Source organism: Terrapene carolina, unplaced genomic scaffold (assembly GCF_002925995.2).
Source record: "Terrapene carolina triunguis isolate 2854851 unplaced genomic scaffold, T_m_triunguis-2.0 Scaffold234, whole genome shotgun sequence".
Classification (NCBI taxonomy): Eukaryota; Metazoa; Chordata; order Testudines; family Emydidae; genus Terrapene; species Terrapene triunguis.
The window spans coordinates 2050401-2071199 of record NW_020664585.1 but is presented as its reverse complement, the minus strand read 5'-3'; the positions used below and the strand labels follow the sequence as shown (position 1 = coordinate 2071199).

The following is a 20799-nucleotide window of genomic DNA, read 5'->3' as shown; positions in this document are numbered from 1 at the left end:
ATTGAAAATTTCAGTCTGAATGGTTATAGTTTGACATAGTTACAAGCAACTGAAAACAGGGTCTTAGAATGGAAAGCATCAGATAACCTTAAGTATAAGCACTGCTACCTGCACTACCTATAAGAATATAAGAACTGCCATCCTGGGTCAGATCAATGGTCCAGCTAAGCCAGTATCCAGTCTCTGACAGTGGTCCATACCAGAGCTTCAGGCACAGCATACAGAACAGGGCAACTGGAGATAGCCACCCGGCTTCTCCTCCCAGCTTCTGGCAGTCAGAGGCTTAGGGTGACACTGACCTTGAGGTTGCATCCCTGACCATCTTGGCTAACAGCCATTGATGGACCTAACCTTCATGAACTCATCTAGTTCTTTCTGAACCCAGTTATACTTAGGCCATTACAACATCCCACAGCAATGAGTTCCACAGGTTAACTGTGTGGTGTTTGAAAAATTACTTCCCCTTGTTTGTATTCAACCTGGTGCCTATTAATTTCATCTGGTTTTTGTATGGTTGGAAAAGATAATGTATCATTTTAGTGTTTGTAAACCACTTTGAAAATGACAAGCACTAGATAAGTTATTAGAGAGAAAAGGTGGGGGAGGCGATATCTATCTTTTATTGGACCAACTTCTGTTGGCGAGAGAGACAAGCTTGCGAGTTCACAGTTTCTCAGACCTGAAGAAGAGCTTGAAAGCTGCTCTGGGAACTGATATGGCTACACCACCACTGTGTACATAGAGAAGTTATTGTTAAACAGAAGGTTTGTTTCTGAAGGGCCGTACTACCACTAAAACATATTTAACTCAAATCTTTGAAATAAGCATGGTTTAGCACTGCTCGAGGGTGTCTCAGATGCTGGGAAATTCATTAAGGGCTATCTGCATGCAGCATAGAGGAAACTAGTCTATGCCCCATGGAGCTCTCAATCTATTGTTTCAATCCCAGGGAGCCCACACACAATACACAAGTGAAAGGTCTAATCTTGTACTGCTGCAGATAGCTTTGTTCCCCCCGTCCCCTCTGTGTTTTGGTGGATTAACCGTATAAAGCTGGTTTCAAGAGACCTGAATGAAGAAAGAGAAGTGGTTTTTGTAACAAGAGCAGAAGAGAGCAAAGGTGAGCGAGAAAAGGGACAAAAGGATGTTACGAGGAAGGGAGCAGAGTGGATTAAAGGTGGGGAGGTGGCGTGGGAGACACAGGAGGCAGTGAGTAGAAACGCATGTTTTGTTCTCAAATCTCTGTGCTGATTTCAATGGGCCATCTGAGTCCCAGCCACACACTTCAACAGGGGATTTGAAAAGGAGCAAGACTTCACAAAGGGCACCTGCATATGCTGCATACAAAATGCAGTGAGCCCGGCACAGGAGTGCAGAACCAGCAATGCCCTCACCTCACCACTCTGGGCACAGGAGCGCTTGCTGTGCTGATGCCCTGACTCTTACCCTGTCTATTCTTGAAAGCAGGGGTTGAGAAAATGCTGACACAGCCCTATGTCTGCAACGGACTGTGGGCATCCACGGACAGCAGTGAAATTGTTCGTAGACGCGCACCCTTGTCTAGTCAATGGCAGGCCTGGGATCTTGGTTTTGAGATTGGATAGTCCCTTCTCCATACCCATGGAGAGAGGTTAGCTCTGAATTCTCCACTGCCCAACAGCTAATGACCATGACCACATTTGCTGCCTATCCCCGACAAATACTGCAACTAGCTACGTTTTCACTTTCTTACAGACTTCCAGAGAGATGCACAAAGATTTTCATTCTGATTTAACTGAGCCCAGAGACCGTAAGGATGCCGCTCACTGACACAAGGCTGCTTTCATACACACAGAATCAAGCTGCAAAGAGGAAAGCCCACAAAGTTCAAATATTCCAGAAAGAAAATTACTTTCAGGCCATCACCTTGAAGTCAGAGTCACCGGAATGTTTGGTGCCACTTGTACTACATGTAACACCTGAGTCTCCTCAGGGAGTTAGATGCACAAACATGGGATTTGGCCACCTATCTGTATTATTTGCCTTCAAAAGCCCCCTCTTAAGTTGACAAAGCATTTCTATTTTCCCAGATTGTCTTCTTTGCACCTTCAACAGTATTTGTGGCTAGTCAGTCTCACTGGTTTGTGCATGGACAGTTCCTCTCTGTGTACATCTTTCACACCTCAGATTGGAGAGAAAAATAGGATTGTAAAGCCATAAAAATCATCAGAGGGCTGAAGGGCCTGTTTAGCCCTTGCAACATCCTAACTTTAAAATTAACCAGATTTCAGCTGACAATATTTATTTACAGCTCTAATTTCGTCTATCTTTTTTCCTTTAAAGCATCACAAAGATGTCCTAGCCAAATTCCAATTCAAGTAATTACATTTCAGCTACCTAAACCGCCTCCTTTAACTTCCATTAAATGAGGTATTCCTCTTCAGTTCTTGTCCTAAACTGCATAGCAACACTATACAGCAGTCAAACCAATGCAGAGTGACAATCCAGAGGTGGCTGCAATTCAGGGATGTTGGAGCCACACATTCCTATCCTGCAAATGCTCTGCACAAAGGCAGATGGCTCCCTGTTCATAGCCAGTTGCAGGATTGGGTCCACAATCCGTGAAGTGCTCTGGACCACTTCAGGACAGAAGGCGCTACACAATGCAATAACCTCAGTATATTTCTTGTGTCCTATTTCCCTTTGGTCGTATTTATACTTCAGCTGCTTTTCAATATTAACTTTACACTTGAAACAGTCTTGCACCTTGCTGCTTATGCAGGGCATTGGTTCATAACTGCAGAGGCGCAAGAGATTTTAGATTTTAGGATTGTTTCTCTGTGGAACACTGATCTGAAACCTCAAGCACAATCTTTGACATTGGGACATATGGAGGGGCTTACCTCCATTTTTAAATACTTTGCAAGAACAGGTTTGATGGCTTTGATCTCTGGATTACAGAAGAGTGAGCACAGGCTTCAAATACTTGAGTCTGTTGCTAAGAAATAATGAGAGGTAAAACCCAGAGCCAAGAAGAATGTTCACAGATGAGTACTCTTAGAGCATTATCCAAGCTCCCAAGAGTCTGGTCAGGGACGCATGAACAAAGCCAGGCTGCTGTAACAGGCTTTAAATTAAATCAACAAAGATTTGACAGACATTTTATAGCACAACCGTACTGTTTGTTTATTGCCTCAGGGCTGCTGTGATTAGAAAACATTTTATTATCCTGCTCAATGCTAAAATGTTTTTGAAATAATAAAAACCCCACCAATTTGCAGCATCTTCCATTCTATTTTCTCCTGTTCCAAGTGAAGACAGTGGCACTAGTTTATCATGTATCACGCGTGTTCAGAGTATGGCTCCAGCATGTTGATTTCCACTTGCCCTCCACAGTGCCGACTGTAAGCATGCTCTTCTTTCAAACCAGGTTAGTAATTTGAAAGTAGCTAAAGTTAAAAAAGCCCCTGGGAGGCCCGCTGTTGGAGCAGCAGACCCAAACTGCTGGAATCAGCTGCCATACCCCACTCTGCTGAAATAAACCAAACACTGCATTTGTGTAAGATGTCCTTTAACTCTCCCCCGCCCTTTTCTTCTTTTAAAGGTGCTTCATTCGTGTGGCCCAACTTGCAGTTATCACTGCCACGGCATCTCTCAGGCAACATCACCTGACTAGCACTGCTAGATGTGGCACCTAACCAGCAGTCTGATTTAATTGGTTTCTTGCAGAAACACTGGTCACAGCCACTGGGGTCTCTTCCTTTTTGAAATGCTCCCAGAAGAGCCAGCTCGGCCTCCCATTGGGCGCTGGATGCTTTCTCCATAGTGAGAAGCAGGACATACAGCTAAGTTTGGTTTTTATTTTATTTTAAGCTGTCTCTGTACAGCTTCTGGTGGATGGGGAGCATACACGGACTCTTAAAAACGTCAATCCAACTGCTTCGGGGATTCCAGCATTTAGTCTATGGACAGGATCCAACGAGCAAACCTCCTGGAGCAGGAAGTTCGGGGAGACTGTCTCAACTTGATGCATGCCAACATGAGTGACCTCCCAGCACACTTACAGCAATCGTGTGCCCAAGACAAAGGGAAATTTCCCCACCCATCCTGAGCCCCGCCAGCTCCCCTGGAATACTTCCAGGGCCTTGCACTCAAAGTGAGTGAGGCAGCAGCAATATGGGTTAGGTTCTTTTTTTCGAGACATTCCCCATCCCTTGCAGCACTGAGTAAGATTTCAACATGCCAAACTCAAGTTCGTCATATTCCCTTTCAACGCAAATTCACTCATTGACCCAGTAATCCCCTAGAAAGGTCTAGCAACCAACCTGAGAAATGGACAGCTGTCAGGGGAGGGGGAGAGAGGTGACAAGCTTACGCCCAGAACTCTAGAAATATCATCTCTTATGCAAAGGAAGGTTGCAGAAGGCACGGACACCTTATGAGAAGGAGTCCAAAGTCAGAAGAGAAAGAAAATACGAAAGGAACTCTTCCCTACAGAAGGAACCTATTGGGAAAAAGCCAGTAGCCGACACGGACAGAATCAGAATAACCTGCAAGGAAACTCTCTTTATAAAACCACCGGCATGTCAAAACAGCCCAGCCACCTGGAGTTAAAGGCTTTGCGGGTTAGTTACCCGAAGCGTTGGACCACTCACCGCCCTGTCCATCCCCAACGTACACACAGCTCCAATGGTGGTGAAAACTTAGGCTTGGTGAACACTTAAAAGTTAGGTCAACATAGAAAAACGCCTCTGACTGATTGATGTAGCTTGCGGACCTAGTTCCCGGCGCACATGCAGCTGGGTCTACGTAGCTAATTTTCTTTGGGGAGGTGGTATTCCCTCCCGTCAGCACAGTCTGCATCTAGGAGCCTGTGCCAGCATGCTTAGGTTGGCATAGTACCCTAGTACATACTAGCAGAAGTAGTATTTCTGTCTGGGCAGGATACCAGCTCCCCAGTGGATGGTAGCTATGCTGACTGAAGGACTCTCTTGTGAACATAGCTGAGCCTACACTGGGGCTTTAGAAAGCACAATGGTGTTTTTCTCACACCCCTGACCAGCGTCAGCAGGACAACATAAGTGTTAAGTGCAAACCAGGCCCCATACAATGTTTCAAGTGCTCCTGTGATTCCCACGGTGAGTCTGTGCACAGGATCTGAGGAAGCCCTGGCTGGGATGATTTAGTTGGGGTTGGTCCTGCTTTGAGCAGGGGGTTGGACTAGATGACCTCCGGAGGTCTCTTCCAACCCTAATCTATGAATGAGTCTCCTGGAGCCGGAATTAAAAGCTGCAAGAAGAGTGACTGATCTGTGCAGCAGCCAGTGGACACACGACTGTGAATCATGCCTCTCCAGATGTGCTCCTGGTCTCCTGCCTACCAGCTGTAGGCTTCCAGCTCAGTTAATTGCCAAGCAAAATTCTCTGAGGATAAAATCTTATCTGCCAAATGTAACAATATCCAATTTTGCACTTGCTAGAAAAGCTCCCATTGTGGCATGTGGATTGCTAGTTTACTCTAGCTGTTCTGTAAAGTGCTATGCTGGGCTAACAAGGATTACCGATCAGAAACGGGGCCTCTTACAAACAGAAATGCCTGAGTTACAGGAGCTACGTACTGAGGTTGCACCATTTAATCCTCTGAGAGAATGGCTGCTGCTCTGAATCCCTTGTGGAATTTGCAGCTTTTCAGGTTCACCGTATTTTAGTGAAGCTGCAGCTCCTGTGTTTTACCATGTGATGAATACAGCGAGACTACAGCACTGAGTGCAGTCTGCAGGACTCAGCGGTTTGGCCACACCCCCCATACACTATCACACCACTGAGCCGCAAATCTGTTAGCTGAGGACTACCTACTCTGCTGCATTTGGGTGACATAGTCAAGCCCAGTTCTCCAAGTGGGCTGGGGGTACTATCTCCAAAAATCAGAATTTTGCAAAAAATGGAACTCTGATTTTAAAGAGAAATTCAGGACTTTCAGTCAACCCAGGTTTCAAATAACCAGGACTTACCAGTGCTCCCTTTTCTTCTATTTTAAATCATTTAGACTTTTTGAAATAACAATTACAATATAGAACATTAATACATGAGACTAAACCTGACGTCACTTACACCACCTCCTGGAACACACCCATCGAAGGGCAGGGGGAATATGCCCATTTTATCCTGCAGCAGCTGCATGCCACACATCCAAATACCACGTTCTCTCTCCACGCTCCTGTATTCAGCTCACCACTGTCTTGGTGTGTTGCCATGCCATAGCACAGCACGCTGTCACAGCACCCCTGCGGGTTAGAGAGCAGAGCCTGCAGCCAAGAACACAAACAGGCACAAATCTACTGCAGGTGGCCCTTGCTTCATTCTGCCCCTCAGCCAAGGACAATGCTGTGTACCCCCTTCCTTCGGATCTGTGAGTCCTGCACCTTCCTGTGTGGTATCTGGTGTGACGGGACAAGATGGGGCTGGGACTGGACAACAGGGGATGGATCACTCAAATTGCCCTGTTCTGTTCATTTCCTCTGAAGCATCAGGCCATGGCTACTATCGGAAGACAGGCTACTGGGCTGGATGGACCACTGATCTGACCCAGTGTGACCATTCTTATGTAACATGGTAATTCCTACATTGTCCTCAGCCCTGTTACTCCCATTTTTCCCATCAGGTTTTAAATTCTATCTGCTCAGGCAACCTGAGCTCAAGGGAACTTTGGGGAAATGCAGGAGTTGTTCACGTGTGCATGTTAGACTCCGACAGCTGCAATGACTGCATTTGAAAAAAGCAAGGCCCGTTTACACTACTGGCGCTACAGAGGCAATAAGAAATATATGGAGATATACCTATCTCATAGAACTGGAAGGGACCCTGAAAGGTCATCGAGTCCAGCCCCCTGCCTTCACTAGCAGGACCAAGTACTGATTTTGCCCCAGATCCCTAAGTGGCCCCCTCAAGGACTGAACTCACAACCTTGGGTTTAGCAGGCCAATGCTCAAACCACTGAGCTATCCCTCCCCCCATAGCACAGCCATGGAGCTTAGCCAGGCCACTGTAACCCCATAGCACAGAGACCGTGATGCTGGCAGACCAGGTGCCAGCTCAGGTCTCACTGAACACTGACTCCAGTCTGGCTCGCCTGTGCGTTAGCATCGTTAAACATAGATATTAGATGTTACGTTGATAGGGGTGTGTTTAGACTATAAAATGCTCGTAGGATGCTGCATGTATTGATCTCATTTATAACCTCTGCAGCCCATGGGTATCAAGTTATATTGAGTGTTTGCATTGTAAACCTCTGTAATTGTGTAACTCACCAAACATGATAAGAAGCATTAATTAAGATAAAGTGCTCAAGAGGGCCCACTGACGGGCAGATAAGGCATTGTGTAGCATCAAAGGAAAGAGGCCCTGTTAATTGCATTCCTAACTCCCTCCAGGAAGGGGAGATCTACCATGACCTCATCCCATCAGTTTTGGACTCGGGCGGGCAGAGGGGATAAAAATTCCTGACAATAAGACTGGGTCTCTTTCATGCTGTCTGGACTCTGAGGGGCAAAGATTCCTAAACATAAGCAAAGAGACCCCCATGCAGCTTGTCATAGGTTAGCCCTGAAAAGACATTCAGTGCTGACAGATTAGTGCATTTCTGCCACCTTTCGGAAGTCATTTGTACATAGATGTTGCCCGCTTTAACCTGTAAATAACACGGATTCCTTTTTCCTAGTTAATAAATCTTTCATTGGTTTATTACAGGCCTGGCTACCAGCATTGTCTTTGGTGTGAGAGCTGAGGTACACATTGATCTGGGTAAGTGACTGCTCTCTTGGGACTGGGAACAACCTGAATATTTTGCGATTTTTGGTGTACGTGACCATTTATCGCTAAGTCCAGCTTGTCTGGGTGGCAAGAGAGATGCAGTGCCCAAGGGGACTGTCTGTGACTCCTTGGTGACATAGGCGCCAACTTCTTCTGGCGCTGGAGGGTGCTCGACCTCCCTCTGCCCCCAGCCCCGACTCCACCTCTGCCCCGCCTCCTCCCCTGAGCGCACCACGTTCCCGCTCCTCCCCCCTCCCTCCTGGAGCTTACTACAGCTGTTTGGCGGCAGCAAGCGCTGGGAGGTAGGCGGAGGAGCGGGGACGCGGCACGCTCAGGGAAGGAGGCGGAGGTGGAGGAGGAGGTGAGGCGGGGTGCTTGGCTGCCGGTGGGTGCAAAGCACCCACTAATTTTTCCCTGTGGGTGCTCCAGTCCCGGAGCACCCACGGAGTCAGCACCTATGCATGATTACAATAATCCAGGAATTCACATTTGTAGTTTGGTGAAATTTAATTGTAGAAAAAAAACCCAGTTTGGGATGTTTTCCCTGAAGTAGGCACTGCCCCGGCCATGAACCACTCCAGGCAGCGTGACACAGACTACATCAAGGGACGGGGTTTGGCTTTGCTATAGAAACTCCACTTCCTGGCAAATTCTTCCCTGGGTCAGCATAGTTACAGTGCTTGGGGTGTGGATTTTTCACCCCCTTGAGCACCAGAGCTATCTCCATCTTAATTTGAAGTGTAGACCAGGTCTAAGGTTTGGGGAAACTGTTTCCTTCTATTTTGATCTGAGCCATTTCCTTCCTCCCCTTCTGCAGTTTGTTTAACGTGCTAACGAGCCTCTGCTCTGTGAGGGTGAAGCTGCTCAAACTCCCCTCCAAGTTGAGTTTTCAGGCTACACAGGGTTTAACAGATGTTTCCACATACCATTGCTTTTCCATTCCCTGCCTTTACCTCCCCTTGGATTACTCAGTCTGCTCCAATTAATCTCCCCAGAAAGACAGAATTTGCACTTCATCCAGCTCTCCTGCAGAGCTCACTCTGTCTTCAGCCTGGTCTACATTTAAAAATTAGACTGACCTAGCGGCATTGCTCACGGCTGTGAAAAATTTCATGTCCTAAGCACTGTAGTTAGGTTACCTAATGCCAGTATAGACCAGGCTAGATGGACGGAAGGATTCTTCCACTGACCCAGCCAAAGGTGGATTAACTACAATGACCCCCCAAAAAACCCTTCAGTCACTACAGGAAGTGTCTACACATAGCCACAACACCACAGATGTGCTGCTGTCGCATACACATGCCTGTCGTCTGCACCCATTATCTGCTTTCCTAGCAGTTGAACACCAGCCTGATCAGAAGTGGCACAAGAACAATTATTTCTGGGATGGGAATTACTTCTCGACTATTAAGTCCTGCTGAACCTTTAACTATGTTGAGACTTTACCCACGCTGCCAAAACAATGCATTCAAGTGCAGTCAGCTGTATGAGAAATACAAACCAATATGGAAGCTTCAGATTAACAGTTCTAAGAGTTATGCTTCTAGGATTAGCAAGTGCTGAACACATAGCTACCGAGAAAGGTGAAGCGAGACAGCATGCTAGGAACACGTTCATCTCATAACGCTCAGCTAGAGCATTCACTCCTTGCAGTTCTGTTCCTGCCCTGGAAGAGGAGATGGAGGCAGGAGTCACTTAAGAAAAGAACTAAGAGCCCAATTTCATTCTATTTTAATTCTGTATAATTCCTGGAGATTTCACAGCTATATGATTAAGAATAGTCAATAATGAAGGAGAATACTGACTACAGCACAGAGAAATACAAGACACAAAAAGTCAACTTCAAGGTCTCAGATCGTATCTTCATGGTGCTCAATGGTCTGGCCCCAGGATACCTAAACGAGCTGGAAACTCTAGGATAAGGACCGTGGTTGACAACTCTTGTTCCTCTGGCCCCAGAGTAAAGCTTCTTGGGGCAGGACACGGCACTTTCTCAGAGGCCGCCAAGACTGGAATGAACTCCTCCAGAAATTAAGGACCATTACAAACCTAACAACTTCTGCTCCTAGTGCAAGATCCATTGCTTCCAGCGGGCTTCGCTAACACACACATTGCAGCATAGGCGTTAAAAATAACCCCCCCAAATCCTACCAGAACAGAACACTCCACTGCACACACAATCCTCTCCATCAGACCCAGCAAACCACACATGACAGATGTTCACCACAACACTTAATGTCTGACTGGAAGGTGCTGAGATACTACATTGAGGAAGGCATGATAAGAACCAACAGACCAGAACAAGAGCATCTCCGAGACAGACAAGTAACTCTGGCAGGAAACCTTTTGACCTGTTTAAATTACACTCCCTAATGAGAACACACCAAGCCAGGGCAGGCTGAAATTGACAGAGTGTGTATGAAGTTGGGGCAGACGCTAGGGCACCAAAGAAACATGGAATTAATCAATAGTAAAATGACCTTGGTCGGACCATTTTGAGAACAGCTTGACTATATTTAAGGGTCTGGATTTGGGCTCTCTGTTTAGGGAACTGACAAACAGGTATACACAGTAATACAGATTAAAACTTTTTCCTACTTGATAGTTTCCTCCCCCTCCAATAAATACATCAGCTTTTCTAGCTTCTTGATTCTCTGAATGGAAACTGCCCAACAAATAATGAAGAAAGATGCTGACCGAAATAAAGTCTCAGACTCTTCTGTTTCTATGGTTCCCATATTAAGCACTTAATCACAAGTCCAGTGCATGGAAAATAATTTATACCCAGTAACGATGGTGTGAGGGGAAAAAAAATATAAATACTCAAGAGTAAAGCAGGGTAAACCAATCTCCCTCACTAAAATTCTTCTTTCCCGCACCCCCCCTCCAAAAAAAAACTCAGCAGAGAGAAATGAAGGAGTAGTGACCCAAGTACGAGTAAGTACTAGACACATGCTGCAGTCCATTAGAGCACTACGCTGTCTGGAAATGTCCGTCAGGTTGAACAGCAAGTGTTGTGCATTTGTAGACCCGAATACATCAAAAATCCTCTGTGGTGCAAACGGAACCTAGGATGAAGGCTGAGCCTGAGCCAATAACGTATGTGTCACTAAAAAACAAATGACTGGAAGTACAGGAAACACCCGTCACACACAGCTCTGGCTGCTGGAACAAGCCTCACTTGAGTCATCTTTACATGCAGCATTAAGGGTCTTCACATTTACTAGCAATTTTTTTGTGTGTGTATAAATCCTACCTTACCCGGAAAAACCTCAACACATTCCCCACAGGGATGGAAGGCTAAAGTTTGTCTTGTGCACCTGTGTGGGGCAAAGGGGCTGCTAGATAAAACCATTTAATTTCTGCCAAAAGCTTTTTCAAATCCACATTCCAAGTGTTAAGAACCAGCTCTCTCTTATTTGTACGCGCAGGAGTTGGCAGTTGCAAATTAAGGGCTGTTTTTGTACCAGAAAATCCAAAGACACAAATTTAAATGAAAAACAACAAAATCTTTTATTTCCCAAGGCAGCAAACTGCAACCGCTCAAAGACCCCTTTGTCAGCTACTGGTACGGCCTGGGACTGCAGTTCTGCTAATGCACCTAACCCTATTAACATCCAGCGTCAGGGGCGCGCTGTTACCGAGGGTGTCGGATACTGAACGAGAGGGAAAAACAAGGCAATGACAGTTGTGGTCATTAAAACAATCCTGACATTTTTTGTAAGTATTGGGGTGTAAACCCCTCAAACCCATGAACTGCAGAGCCTTGTACAGAGGTAAGCATCTATCTCCATTTTAAAGGCTGCACAGAGATGTCACACAGCAAGCCAGTGGCAGAGCCAGGAATAAATGGTCCTGGCAAATTGCAGTTTGGGAATTCTGCCTCCCTAAGACTTCCTCCTCCTTGTGTGTGCAAACATTTATTCTTCAGCGTCTGCCCCAAATTGCTGCAGTGCTGTTGGGTGCTATTAATCAGCACCTTAGAGGCGGCTGCATTGATGTGCACGAGAGTGGAAAGAACTGGCCTCTGCAGGACAGATTGTTAAGTTGGCTGAGCCCTTACGCTAGCGCTCGATTAAGCTTTGGTTACCTAGTAAAAGCTAATCGCCATCACGTTTTAGTGCTTTCGGAATGTCATGAACATCAGCGAGAACAGGCTGAGGCGTCATTGTGGGGAGAGCCATCTGGCTCTTTTGCTGTGTCCTTTACCCCTGGAATCTAACGGGCGAGCATGGACCACCACCAGAAATGCACAGTCCGCACACCTGGCCTGGTTTGCCAAGCTCCTGAACAGCTGAAAGAAGCTTCACTAGCAGGAGCTGTGGACGCTCAGCACCTCTGGGGGTAAAAAAATAAAAATATCAGAGACACTGTGTGTCCAATGAAATTTCAAGGCCCTTGTGGAAAAGGATCTTGTCCTCCTCTAAGCATTGTGCAGCACCAAGCACACTGCAAGTGCCCAGTGAGCAATAAGCATTCAAATAACAATTTATCAAAATATTATTCAGCCAGAAGCTCTGCATTTGGATTTGTGAATGGAACAGATTAGCAAAGATGTGCTTACTTCCAGGCCTTACATTATTGTTGCATTCTGTTCAATTTTACTGAACTCTGAACTGAGTGACATTTAACATAACACCCATTGCCCTTCACTGAATGGAGTTTGTCGTTTTAATGAGCTGTCAGTTACTCAGGCAAATGAAACAATGGTGGTTTGACACACCCACTGTTGGTTTTCTCAAAAGGCTATGAAATCACTATACTAAATTTTCATTAAACTGTCCTGATCTCTGCTTTGGCCATCTATGATCTCAGATCAAAACGTCCCTAAATTCATTGAAAGGAACCCAAAACAGGACGTCGCCCTATGGAGAAACATGAATAATTGCAGGGTGTTTAAACGCCCTACCTACGGGCTCAGCTTTAGGAAATCTGCTAAAGAAGAGTCATGATCGAGTTGGACTATCCAGAAGAAAAAAGCGATATTCCAGAACTGGGGGCTGCAACATTGTGCACAGACGACAGTCCCACACGTACACATCCCCTTCTAATCCAGTCGGGGGTTCTAAACACTCAGGCACAAACTCCTCCGAGACGAGGCAATGTCAGCTTTCTGCTCCTCCAAGTGAAGAAAACAAAATTCAAACCAGAGAGCAGGGCCGGCGTTGGACTCGCTGGGGCCCAGGGCAGAAAGCCGAAGCCCGAGCCCCGCCGCACAGGGCTGAAGCCCCAGCCTGAGCAACACATCTTCCTGGGGCCCCGGGCAGTTGCCCTGCTTGCTAACCCCCTAACACCGGCCCTGGCTTTTAAGTTACTGGATATGCAGGAAAACAGTTGTTGCGGCACAGGCGGGCCGAGGAAGTCTTATAGCGTGTTGGGGGCCCCAGGAAGAAAAAGGCTGAGAACCCAGGTTTAGGTTTCACCCAGGAGCCATCAGCCGGATGTGCAGAACTGCTTCTTCTCCAGGCAGAGAGAAGGGGAGGAGTTAAGTTATGGATTCCACAGGGGCCCATCTTTATAATCCTACCCCTGCCATTTTTGCATTTACCAGAAAAACCAATAAGACAGGACACGTCCTAATCCAGTCAAACCCTTTCCTCCCATGCTCCTGGCACAGCTACATTCTCGCCAGCAGATCCATCTCCAGAGCCACGGAGGAACAGGAGCCCCAGAAAAATCCCAGCTCCTTCTGTCTCTGTGATTACAGTGTTGTTGTTATTGGTCTGTAACTCTCCTGGACCCAAATCTGAACCAAATTGCTGGCAATTATCTCCCCACTGAGAAATGTCTCAGTGCTACAACAACTTGTGGGTTCTCAGGTTTTGCTTTGAACTCACTTGGCCATGAGCACAACCTGGAAACCAGCTGCTTGTTCTTAGCACCCCAGGGCTAAGCACAAATGCTTAATGCAGGAGAAGGTTCTTTTGTTATCAGTCATTCATGCTGTAAGAGCCTGGGACAAGGGACAAGCTGATCAAAGGATACACACAGAGAAGGGATACACTTCTACACAATCCAGGGCTAGGGAGACGTAGCCTCACCTCTGCGCTATTATCCCACGTTATCATACAACAAAACTCTAGTTGCTATAAACCACTCCACATTATGCAAGCACAAGTTAGGGCTGGCACAGAAGTGCTAGAATTGGCAATCAAGATGAACTACGCTTCTTTTGGCTTCGGAGGAGGAGTCTCTCCAAACTGGTAGACAATTAAACAAAGGCAGGTGTTTAAAAGAAGTGCAGAGTACAATTTTGCAAGCTTTCCTGGAGCCAAAACATGCAGAGCAGTGAATAGCAGGCTCCCTGGAAAGGTCCTGCATTGTAGGTAATTACCTACATTTCCAGGCTTATCAAACCTAAAGTAAAAAATAAACAGGGACCGCGCACAAATAGACATTCTGTTAAGCCCTGAATGCTGACAATAAGCTTCCTAAAGGAATAATGGGCCCATTTGAAGATTCATCTGTGCAGTGCCAAATAAAACTGCCTGCTGAGTGCTTATTTTCTTTCTCTAAAAAAAAATACTGGATATTTTTTGGATTTTCTAATGTTTCACGTAATCCTGCATCTACCTCCTAGAGACTCAGCATGTCCGTAACAAGAAGCTCTTCTAGTCTCACCTATTCCTTAGGATACAACACCCAGTTCAATGCTTTAAACCGACAGTCAGGTGCAGCATGGGCAGCAGCAAGGCAAGCTACGCAACACCTTCCTCCCCAACGTAGCTCAAGCCCTGTGCTGCGGGGACCACTGCCAGGAGTTCAATCTGGGCATCTCCCCCGAAATTGCCAGCAAAGGTGGCGAGGGGGACAGCCGCTAGCATGACGCGAACACCTGCCCACTCAGTAAGGCAGCTGCTGGGTCTGCAGTCTCATACCAAATTTACTCCGCAAATGGTTTATCGCATAAAACAATAATGGCAGAGGAAGAGACTCAGATGCAAGCAAGAGATATGTTCCGGGACCTGAAAGGAAACAGTGCGGCAGGAAGACAGCCCCCATCAGATAGTGATCAGTGTCTTTTGATGAACCTGGAGGTGGCGAAGCTCCACATCCTGTCCCCCAGCCCATCCCTGCCCCCGTCATTACAATTTTACAATTATTGTCACTAAAGCTGCCTCATGTGTTCAGTCTCGGCAAGCTGTTTTGGGGGGTTGTTTTCACGCCAGAACAGCTACCTACAGGTTCTTCAAGATGTTACAATCCCACTTTACTGGAGGGAGGGAGAGGCAAAAAACATACTGAAGCTGAGAGACACAAAACAAACATAGGCAATGCTTAAAAGGAGGCGCGACTCAAGCAAAGAGGAGCTCCGGTGCCCTGAGGTTCAAACTTCAGATTAGGAGCGCTCAGTGAAAACCAGCCCTAGTACCGCGTCTACAGAACAAGGGCACGTGCTCTATTTTTACCCTTTCACAACTTCTCACGTGGACCCTGCTGAAGTTTAGTCTCCGGCCTGGGCCTGGCTCCTGCCAATGGGATTTTTAAGAACTAAAAAGCAATCGAGAGTTTTTGGATACGGAAAGACCCGCAGCCTGAGTCTTGGGGAGGATGGTGCTGATGTAGCTCTGTGGACTCAGTCACAGCTGCAGAATCAGACAGCTACACTGCCTTGCCGTGCCCTCAAACCAAGCTAGCGAGCGGGCTCTTAAAGAGAATCCACTAGCTTAGACACTGAGGGGCCTGAGGGGATGGGTCCCAAGTAAGCTGGGTCCTTGAGGAATCCAAACAGAAGAGGAGCAGAACTCAGCTCCCCCACGCTCTCCTCAACTCCACTTCCCTGGGGAAACGCAGCAGTCGCACCTGGGGGGCTGGAGAACACAGAAGGGAACAAAGGAGCTGTCAGAAGCTTGGGAGTTGCCCCAGGCACTTCCAGAGAGTCCAGGACGTAAGTTGTTTGTTGAGCAAAGAGCACGTGCCCAGCTCTGTACAAAAAGCTGAAAAACACTGTCCCCACAGCACAAGTTCCTCTTCAGCAAGGCTGCGTCCACAGCAGCGCCTGGCCTGACACGGGGCCACCACCTCGTAAAGAACGGTGGAGGCAGGAATAGCGTCCTCCATTCGTTAGAGAGGAGCAGGTGACCTTCCAAATGGGAGGAGGGCAATAACAACCACGGCTTTACAGCGCTGATCACTTCTCTCTGCTCTGGGATTCATCCTTGCTCCTTGGCAAAGACGGAGAGATGCACCAATGGGGCAACAGGCAGGAGCTACATTCCCCCGACTGCTTGCCTCACCCATGCTCCAAAGGCTATCTGAGCTTTGCAATGCCGCAAAAGAGATGATTGAAGAAGCTGTCAGCCCAGAAATGGATAGTAGCTCTTTCCACCCTTTACTATGTGGGAGAAATAACTAACAGTTACCAATTATGCAGGAGGGCTACTTGCTCTCCATGCTTTGGCCTTGAACAGAGGTTAAAAAAAAAAAAAAGTTTTGCAGACAATATAATGAAAGCTGCAGCCCATTTCTAATGCCCCCAGATCACCCCCTTGCAGTACTAGTCCACAGGACTATGTCACTAGTGCTAAAACCACCCAAAAAGATTCAGGTGCCAAAGAGCAGTTACTGGCCGTTCATTTTATCAGATTCTTGCTCGCAATGGCATATAAAACCCCCATAGTTCGGTGGTAATGGCAGCAGCTTACCAGGCATCAGGAGTGTCAGGGAGTAAAAATTCTAGCCCATAATATTTAAATATTTTCTCTAAACAGTTCAGTCATTGTCAGTATCGAGGCTGAGCGGATCATTCAGAACACCACATTTATTAACTGAACTTCGCCTCCATTGACAAAATGTTCATGAGCAGAGTGTGAAATTCTCGTAAGTATTAGTTATCTGGGAAGTCGCTCCCAAATCTGTGTGGCACTTGTCTTCCTATATGAATGGGTCACAAGCAGTTTGCTGCAAATATTCAATACCTGAACTTCAGAACTTGGGCCACGCTGGTCACCTTCACAGGCGATAGGGTACTATTTCTGTTCCCTCGTGGGATGACAGATGTAGCTAGTCACGGGAGTGCAAATTATATTCAAAAGATGCTAGTCAAAGCTGGCTTTTCATGGAACATTTGGTCTGGGCAAGATTTCATCTCAGTTAAGCTAGACTGCTGCATTAGTCACAAAGAAGTGACCACAAATTTGTTTTTGAATTTGGATGTTATCGGAAATCTTCCTCAACTTTCCACTTGATTCTAGTCACCACTCTCGTGCGAAACCCCTTCTGACAAGTTTCAACACTCTGTTGTGTGACGGGGAGGGGTAAATCTAGGAAATGGTACTGAGTACCTGTGACCGGCTTAGAGTGGGGAAAAGAAGAGGGAACTCAAATTGTGAAGCAGCTTGTAGAGAATAGACAGGAAAATGAACACAGCAGCAGGGCCTGTTGTGACAAAGTGCAGGCCCAAACGTCTGAATATCCCCAGTGACCAGCAGGCAGTCAGCAGAGAAAAGAGCTGGGAATGTGCCACAGGAGGCACAGAAGGGCTGTAATTCTGGCCAAACGCACCAGGAATGTGAAGTTGTGGAGGGAATATATTGAATTTGTCTCTCACCTCCTTCCTACACTGTATTGCAAGATGCTGCCCACACAGAGAGCGAGCAGCAGATGCAGGCACAGTTTTAGTGAGAGGTTTAGGGAGGAAGTGGCTGGGGGTGGTGAAAGAGCTCCAAATAGGGGGGGAAGCAGCATGCTCAGTGTTAAAAAGCCTCTCAGATGTTCACTGTTGAGTCATGCGAAGGCACAGCACACAAGCTGCCCTGTGTCAACAATCTGCATGTGAAAGAGGGAAATAGAGACTACAGACCATTCCTCCACTGCAGGAGGAAAAATGAAGCCCAAATATTTGAGAAGAGGCGTTCCACAGGAGCAACTCAGTATGGTGCATAGCACTGAGTGAGCCCAAACCCAGAGAATGCTTCTTAAATCCGCACTAGGCGAGAGAGAGTTAGGGGATGTCCCACAGATCTGCCAGATCTAGTTGTTTAAGCCCTGGCCATCTTCGGGCTGCTCTGCTCAGTACGCAGAGTACCATTTTTCCAGGTGTGGGTATGCGGTCTGTACCTGCAGATTTAGGAGGAAAAAGATGGGCCAGGCACTTCCGCCAAGGTCAAATTTCTGTTGTCAAACTTCATCTCCCTGTCTCTCTTGAGCAGAGAGTTAGAACAGTCACTGTCAGAAGTTTTCACTGATACTCCGAAAAAAGCAGCATGTGAAATAACCCGCCTCCAGCAAGGGAAAGGGAGTTACTCCTTCACCTTTCGGTAACTCAGAAACTAGCATCCTACCTTCACTGAACAGAAGTTTGAGGGTTACCAGCAGGTCATCAATTGCAAAACTAAACATCTTTCTACATCAAATCCTGAGTTATGCAAGGCAGGTTTGGTTGGGCTACCACATCACACACGTTCTGGGAACCCTCCTACCCCACTACAGTTACGTGTGTTCACTGCCAAGTTCCAGAGAGCATGATACCTGAATGTATCATCTGCTAGAGCCAGCCAATCACCCCTTCCCATTTGCAGCAGCATCAGGCTATATTCATTAATTGGCTATGCTTGTTAGTTAACTAAACTATATAACAAAGGGATGGTGCCCTTCAGACTCCGATTTGCCAGTCCGCAGCTATTAACATGCCTGCTTGTACAAAGCCGCCAAGAAAGGAGGGAAGTGCCCACACAGACACATGTGTGAGGGTGTAGGGGGAGGGAATGGGAGAAGCAAACTGCAAGGCAGTGTTAATTAGAAAGCCAATATCCATCACAGGAGGGCAAATCACAAGGTGAATGCTTTACATCATTCTAACACAAGAACAAAGAGACTTCCCCCAGCCTGAAGTGGAATAGAGCAATGCTGGAGACAGCAGAGTGAAAGGAGAGTGATTTGGAGGAACACCACCTCATGTTCTTAGCTCTCTTGCTCTACCAGCATCTGCACACTAGAGTCCTAAGGTAAGAATTTCCAGCCTCTCTACCGAGATCCTAATAGCCCCCACTTAGATCACAGATTGTAAAATGTTCCAGAAATATACCGTCACTGGATTTCCAGCCAGGCCCTGGCAATCAGGTTCAAAGACTCACAAGGGGGTATCTGTCAATACGCCAGCCAAGGACATTAGGGAAGCAAAGACACCTGGTGGAAAACTGAGATTTAAATGAGAGCCCAAGTAAAGCACTGGCTGAATCTACCTACTGTCTCCTGAGATGCTGGTCAGTTTCAGACAACTCCAGTCTCGCTTGCGGGGTCTTGTTCTAGGCAGAGGCGACTTGCTGCTCTTCAGAACAGGAAGCGTCAGTACAGAAGGAACACTGAAGGAAACCAAGCCAAAACACAGACTTAGGGGGGAAAGGAAAAGCTGAGGCTTTTTGGCACAGGTCTTACAGCTTCTCAGTTCCTGCCATATTAGAAGCATATCCCAAGAGGTGTGGGAGTTCCCCCTGTCTATGGAAGGGAGGCAGAGCTTTCTTTGCACTAGGGGCAGTCCTTCCTGAGATAAGTAAAGTTAAGAATGTTTGCAGGATTGGAGAGTACGGGCCTGGCTCTCTATTACAATTTACACCAGTTTAATTTTTTTAAAAATATTTTAATTACACCAGAGCAAACCCTGTGTGGACACCGTGAAGTTAATTTAAACTTGGCTTATAACAATTTAGCTTAAAGTCAGTAAGGAATCTCAGTCTCTTTTGAGAAAGCAGAAGGCGGGGGAGGGAATGGCAGACTGTTGATTTCTGGTCGGAGACCTGGTGAACCAATATAGATCATCCTGTTTTAAAAAAATAAGTTAGTCATTTTCTGCTCATTTGCACATGCATCAGTCTGCAGCCTGACCCACAAAGAAGGCATGAAGCTGGGGCTGCAAACTTAATGTGAGAAAGAGGCAACCACAACACCACCCTGCACTTTAAATACATTTACACCAAAAGATTGAGTGGTCTCCAGCCTCCTGTTCAAATCAGCATTTTGCCCTGGAACACTGTAAGGGCTTCAAAGAGAAGCACATACACCCAGGGTCTTTATTGTAATGAAACTGAAGGGAGTATTACATAAGAGTCAGGTCAGACAACGAATAAAACACAGGTGCTTGTCTAAACTACTGTATTCACTGTTGCTACCACCAGTTCTGGGTTATGGCTACCATGTTTGCTACTATACACACAGCCTATATGCTGCTAGGAAGGCAGTGGAGAAACACCAGGCAACAGCCCAAAACTGAATTATGGGAAGTGTGTTGTCACATTTTGAGATTACATTACTCTTTTTTGCCGCCCCTTCCTCTGCTCACTTTAGGCATCAGCTGTTAATAACAGCAGCAAAGACAACACCGCTGCACACCGCAATTTGTCAGTCAGAAAAAATACCACCATTATCATATGGATTTAAACCCTCAAAGCCAAAACCAAGTGAATTCACAATCGGGCTCTCCCCTTCATCCTCCCTCCCGGTGCCAAGATATTAAAACGCATGCATTATGTATGCTCTCCTGCTGTCTGAGAGCATGGAGCCACTTCAGCCTGACCCGCCGGTGCCCTTGATTGTGTGCCCCTCAGACAAACCTGAACATAGCTGGCTTTGGGGAGGAGGGAGAGGGAAGGTGCCTCTGTTGCACTGGAGATTTAGGGGAACTGTGCAGCATTCTGGGGGTTGCTGATCTGCATGCACATGAACGGGGCGTGTTAACGCTGGGCCATAACAGTGCCAGGGCTGCCCAGGAGTGACTGGCAGCCGGGGGGGGGGGAGCAGTTATCCCCACCCCCACATCTGCACACACGCCAGCCCCGGAGCGGAGCAGGGGCTCTGGGCCTGGCCGAACCCCGAGCCCAGCAGCCTGCCGGGGTCCCTGCCAGGGCAGGGCATCAGAGGGGCAGCGCCAGCCGGTGACAGCATCTCCCCTGCGGCCAGGGCAGCCAGAAGGGGCAGGCAGACGGGCCAGCCCTCCGGCAAGACCCGGAGCAGGACTGAAACTGACCTAGGAAGCACAGAGGGGGGGCGCATAGGGGCTCCGCGCGGGGGGGGGCGC

General features: G+C 47.1%; 1 protein-coding gene across 4 annotated transcripts in view; it reads right to left on the bottom strand.

Moving 5' to 3' along the window:
- The window catches only part of TPST2 (tyrosylprotein sulfotransferase 2), a 40000-nt gene that overhangs the window by 18679 nt on the left and 522 nt on the right, over nucleotides 1-20799 (bottom strand). For 2 of the 4 annotated variants that reach the window (XM_024207404.2, XM_024207397.3), the window contains exon 2: nucleotides 18975-19090. The exons of 1 other annotated variant lie outside the window; for it this stretch is intronic. The gene's annotated coding sequence lies outside the window, so the exon portion shown is untranslated. Of the gene's footprint in view, nucleotides 1-18970; nucleotides 19091-20799 lie in introns of all 4 variants that reach the window. One more of the 4 variants, XM_024207398.3, reaches the window with a different exon arrangement.